Source organism: Neomonachus schauinslandi, chromosome 6 (assembly GCF_002201575.2).
Source record: "Neomonachus schauinslandi chromosome 6, ASM220157v2, whole genome shotgun sequence".
In the NCBI taxonomy this organism is placed as follows: Eukaryota; Metazoa; Chordata; class Mammalia; order Carnivora; family Phocidae; genus Neomonachus; species Neomonachus schauinslandi.
The window spans coordinates 99,597,758-99,603,757 of record NC_058408.1 but is presented as its reverse complement, the minus strand read 5'-3'; positions in this window follow the sequence as shown (position 1 = coordinate 99,603,757).

Sequence of the window (6,000 nt, the reverse complement as noted above, 5' to 3'; positions counted from 1 at the left end):
GTCACCACCCCCCGCCCCCAAGAACTGCCTGGCCTCAAACCAAGCTTTGCCAAACCAGCTGTGTGACCTGAGGCAGGTAACTCAACCTCTCTGAGTGGCTCATCGATAAGGTGCCGATGCGCTGGCCCCCTTGACAGAGCTGGAGTGAGAACTGGCTGCCACGGCCGCAGTGGGAACCGCCCAGCCAGTGCCCAGCGCTCCGTGGTATAAAGACAGCTCCCGGGCATGAGAGAAAAGACAACCGTGGAGCTTGAAGGGACTTCAGCCAATGCTGACCCCAGGCCTCACTTGACGTCCACAGAGGGCAGCTGGAAAACGGGCCACACAGCCCTTAGGGCTCAGAGGGCACGGAGCCCAAGTTTCTGGCTCCCAGGCCAGTTCTCCCTGGTCACCTGAAGTCACTCCTGCCCCTGCTGCAGATGCGACAAATGCCTTCTCCATGATGGCATCCAGAGATGCCAGGCAAGAGTGGGCACGGGAAAGCACACCGCGGGCCTCGGGAACCCCCGCTCCGTTGTCGAGGACGAAAGAACCACTTGGTTTGAGGCCAGGCAGTTCTTGGGGGGGGGGCTCGAGTGGGGCATCTGCCCGAGAAGGCGAGGCCAGGGTGGGATCCAGGCTACTGAGGCCGCGCTCCCTCTGCCTGCTGTCCTCTGGGCCCCCTTTTCCCTGGCAGAGGCTCCAGGCTTGATGAAGCTGTCTGTTGTCTGCAGTGTCACTTCAGATAGAGTCCAAAGGGGACAAAGGGAACAGGAACCACAGGTCCCTGAAACAGGCTGAACCCGATGTCAGCGGCTTCCTTGGGTCTTTAATGCCAGCCAGCTGCCCTGTGGATGCTCAGCCCAGCCCCTGCCCAACCTCACACGGAGGAGGGGACACTGTGTACAGCCCCTGATTAATTAAACCAATAGACCACCAATACAAATCTGGCCAATGACCAGCTCTTCACAGTGCTCCATGCTGAGGGGAGGACTGCATGAACCACTGCAGCAGAACAGGAAGTAGGGAGGAGAGACAGAGGAGGAAAAGAAGGAAGAGAAAGGCCAGCCAGGGAGGGGGCTCAGAAGCAGGCTGAGGGTCCTGGCCCCCAGACCTCCTCTCTGGACCACATCATGACTCATATCTGTAGCATCCCCTGGGGTCCCGTTCTCACCTTTGTGCTCTCCTTCCCACCTCCTGTCAACGTGGCTTCAAGAAAAGTTCTCTATCAGTCATTCACACTATAGTAAGAATTTGAAGCTGGACAAGAGTGCAGAGATGCCCTGATCCCACGTCATTTGGGGGATAAAGCAACTGAAGCTAGGAGGGCTAAATGCCCCCGGGCGCCAGTGGCCAAGCTGAAAACTTCTGAGCACTAGGCCTACACCACTGGTCTTTGTGATGCACAACCTCCCCATGCCAAGGTCTTTCTTCGGTGGAGAGTCAAAATGTCTAACTTGGTGGAAAATATAGGCATATACTAGTGTGGGCCAAGGCTGGCTACCATAGTAGGAGTCCTGCCGGGGCCCTTTCTTCAGTGTCTTTGGGTCTGGGCAGTGTGGGACACTGGCAAAGGCCCAGGCAAGCAGCCCTGCTCACCCTCTATTCTGGATTCTCAGGGGACCTGGTTGTCAGGAAGTTTGTCCATTAGGAGAAGCTGTGTGGCCTGGGGCCAGCCCTGGTCTTTTCTGGGCCTCATTTTCTCTGTCTGATCACAAGGGACTCAGAACTAACCATCTGTAAGTGACTCTTCAGGGTCTGTAAGGGGAGAACTGCCTCTTTGACAAGCCTGGGGTCTGGCCTGAACAGAGAGCTTATGTTTGGAGCCAGAGCCCCTCTAGCCACCCCCAAACTGCTGGATGGGCCCTGGGGTTCAGCCATGAATTCCAAGCACCCTTCATTTTCCCATCTATAAAATGGGGTCTCACGGGTGGGAGGCTATGCACTAATGAATGCTTTCTGAGCCTCAGAAGAGAAAAAGGGGAGCCTCTGTGGGGACCAGGGGATATAAGGCTGCAGCCTAGGGGTGCCTGATGCCAGGCTGGTCACTGGGCCCTGCCCCGCTGGTCTAGGAAACACCAGCAATCCAGCAACCTCTAGTCTACTAGAGAGGTTTTCCTGGCATTCACTTCCTCTGGGACCTCAAGGAAAATCTTCTGCACGTCATGTCCCCTACAGCCCTCCTCTGTAGATGGTTCGGAAGCCCTGTGACCCAGGTTCCCAACTCTAGAGAAAGTGACAGCATTTTCCTCATGTCCCTCTCTCCGACTGGGGTTTGTCAAGTCTTCACACATCCCTACCACTCTGAGGGACACAGGGGATACATGGGAAGGTGCCAGCCATCAGGAGGCTATGTCTCCCCTGGGTAGACAGAAGGCAAAGCAATGAGAGAGGCTGAATGTCACCACGTGTGAAAATGTTAGAATAAATGGCCTCACGGCCCAGATGCCTCAGCAGGGAAAGGAAGCATAAAGCCCTGCGGTCTTCTAGTTCCTGACCCTGGCAGACATCTCCAATAGATCCCACAACTCTTTCCAGCTGAGCCCGGATGCAGCCTCCCTGGTCTTTCTGTGAATGGTGCTCCGGGCAGCCCCCGGCCTGATCGCTGGAGTTAGCAAGCAAAGCGGGGCTCACCTATCCCCAGAGGTCTAAGAATTATAGCTGAGCCGGCTGCAGGAGACTTCTTGGAGGGAGAAGTCTTCACCTAGGCCTTGAAAGAAGAATCTGGATAGTTGGAGGGAACAGAGAGATGTTCCAGGTGGCAGGAGCAGTGTAAGTGGAGATCTGGAGAGAGAAATCTGCACGGTATATTCAAGGGCAGTGAGATCAGGTGCCAGAGGGGAGAGAAGCCCGAAAGAGTAGAAGGAGGCAGAATGGGAGGTGGGGGGGGGTGCCCAAAGTCAGGCCAGTCCCACCCCTTTTCCCAGTCTGGTTGATTGAACCTGAAGCCCCACTGCCTTCTGTACCCACTCCCTAGCCTGGAGAGAGGCCCTGGAGGAGCGTGGGGTGAGCGAGGTGGCACTGGCTGACAAGGACATTTGCAGCCTCATTAGAATGACATGTCACTGCCCATTCGGAGTTGCAGGGTAGGTGCCTGAGATGCATAAACCATCACGGGCAGCTCTGCTCCGTGGGTGATTTACAGCCACGTCCAGCCCAGTCCGGCCACCAGTCCAGGGGCAGCCCACACCACAGGGAGAGCTGTCCTCCATCACTGCACCGGGGGCCAAGTGCAGAATGGCCAACTCAGACACCAGGGCCTCTAGGGCTCTAGGATGCAAGGGGCACACAGGCCAAGGACAGGTGCACAATGCAACCCCTTGCCCTTCCCCTGGGCCCCTCCTTAGAAGACAAGTCTCCACCCACACTTTCCTTTAGAACCTGTCTTTTTTTTTTTTTTTTTTAAAGATTTTACCCATCTATTCATGACAGAGAGAGAGAGAGAGGCAGAGGGAGAAGCAGGCTCCCTGCTGAGCAGGGAGCCCGATGCGGGACTCGATCCCAGGACCCTGAGATCATGACCTGAGCCGAAGGCAGACGCTTAACCATCTGAGCCACCCAGGCGCCCTCCTTTAGAACCTCTCTTAGTTTTCACCTCTAACAGGGAGCCCACCAGGATTTATCTGCAAGACCTAACCAACTGCACAGAATGGCAGGAAACCTGTTTATAGGTCTGACCCAATGCTAACATTCTAAGGGACTTGGGCAAGCCATCCCTCTACCCAGGACTCAGTGTCTCCATCTGTCACCAAGGGAGTCAGACAAGAGAGCCCTCGGGCCTCCAGCAATAACTCTCTCGTCATTTCTGTCCAGAGGAGGCCAGTTGCCTGGCTGGCCCTGCAGGATCATCTGGAGTCTAGGCACCTTGTCCTGCTGCCCTCAGAGCCTAGCCCAGGTGCTGACCAGCAACCTGAGGGGTTCAAAGGCCCAGAACCTTGGACTGCCATAGCTGGAGGGGCCTTCAAAGACCCTATGGTCCAAACTCTGCTTTTCCCAGATGGGCCATGGAGGCCCAGAGAGGGCAATGACTTGCCCAAGGCTGCACAGCAAGCCCTCCACAGCCAGGACCTGTACCTTAGTTGAGATCTTGGTGATGTGACTCATGGGTACAAAGGCTGTGCTAACTGTCCCATTCCTGCCACTCACAGGGAGTCCCCTGGGGTAAGGGAGGGTCACTGGACCCTGATGGGTGGGGTCAATAGGGCAAACAGAAGAAATCTCCCCCACCTGCCAGGAACCCACAATCGAGACAAGAGGAAGAGATTCTCGTGGGAAACAGGAGCCAGAGAGTGCACTGTCCCACCTAAAGCTCCCCCATCAGCTCCCCGCTGCCTGTCATTCCACCGTAAGTGAAGTGTCGCTTTGGGGTAAAAACTGCCCTCTTTATAGAGGAAGTTCCAAAGTCATTTCCTAGCATCTCAGTATAAATGAATTTGTCAGAAGTCCTTCTCTGAGGCAACAGGGGCCCAAGATCAAATAAAGGATCCAAAGAGAAAGACCCCTGCTTCTTCTGGGGTGCAGACAAAAGTTCCTAGAATTCTCTCCCCATGGGCAGCCCTCTGGCCTCATATGCTGGTTTACAGCTTGTCCCAGCACGTGCGCGCACACACACACACACACACAAACACATGCACATGCACACACCGCACTGCCAAGACCAGAGTGAAAGCATCAGCCTAGCAAAGGCCTTCTCAGTGTCAGAGAGGGCTTTCTCAGGGGTGGGGAGCTGCCTGACCCTGGAGGCATCCAAGCCAAGGGAGTGGAATGACGAGGGGCTTTTCCATCCCAGAGAGACTCGAGGACACTTTGCCACTCCCCGTCCTCCCCCTCCTCCTCCATGAGCCCCCCAGTTCTGCCAGCCTGAATGCAAGTCCATGAATGTGCTGCCCATCGTCTGCCCTGCTACTGGGGCCCTGGCATTTGAGGGTGTTCTCTGAGTGGCCAGTGCCAGGGTGGCCCCTCGCAGGGGCTGGTAGCCCCCTTGTCATGAGGCTCCAGGGCCCCCAGAGCCCCCCACCAATCAGGCCACAGCCCACCCCTCAGTTGCTGGTCCCAGGCTACAGGACCCTTTGTTAGCACTCATGGGGGCACAAGGAGCCTTGGCCTCCGACCCGGAAAATGACAGTCCCCAAAGGCTCTCACTCACTCGCTCACAGTCTCCCACGTGCCTGTGGGCAGGCACCCAGGTGGGGGCGCGGAGACCGGCCTGCAGTCCTCCTACCTCTCGGCTCCGCATGGCTCTCCCGCTCCGAGCCTTTGCCTCCTGCTCTGCCAGTCTCTCCCACCCCTCTGGCTCTCCTCCTGTGGGTCCCATCTCCTCCCTGTCCGGCCCTAGCGCTCTTTGCCTCTGTGCCTTCTGCCCCTCATTCCCCGCCTCCTGCTCTCCCCATCTCCGTGGGCCCCAGCCCTGCGGGGCTGCACACCCAAGCCAATGCTGAATCAGCGTTTCTGAGCCCTTCGGAGCTGAGGGCAACTCTCCCTTCTCCCCAGCGCAGCCCCCCAGGCAGCCTCCTCCTGCTACTCCCTGTCCTCTGGCCATCTCCCGGGGACCCAGCCCTGCGCCAGGCCCCAAGGCAGGCAGGGGAAGGGAGAGGCCCAGGCACTTCCCTCAGATAGCCAAGGTGGGTTTTACATACAAGCAAATGGAAGCACAGAGACATGAAGAGACCACCCCAGCCAAGCTGCGGTTTAAACCCAGGTCTGCCGGACTCCAAAGCCCAGGAGCTTTCTTATCTCCACGTCGGGGAGCCCAGACAGCTGGGCTCATGGTACAGCCAGGACTCGAACCTCCAGCCCTGCAGGCGCACAGGGACTAGTTCCGTCAGAGCCAGGAGATGCTCACGGAGGGGTGTCCCTGCCACCAAGGGGATACCATCTAGGACAGGGGTGGGGCTGGGGGGGTCCTGGAAGGAAGCATCGGGGAGAGGGAGATGGGGGACCCCGGTGGGAGAGCAGGAGGCAGGGAGGGGATGAGTGCGGCAGGGAAGGAGGGGGGGGGGAGGGCAAAGCAGGAGGACCCAG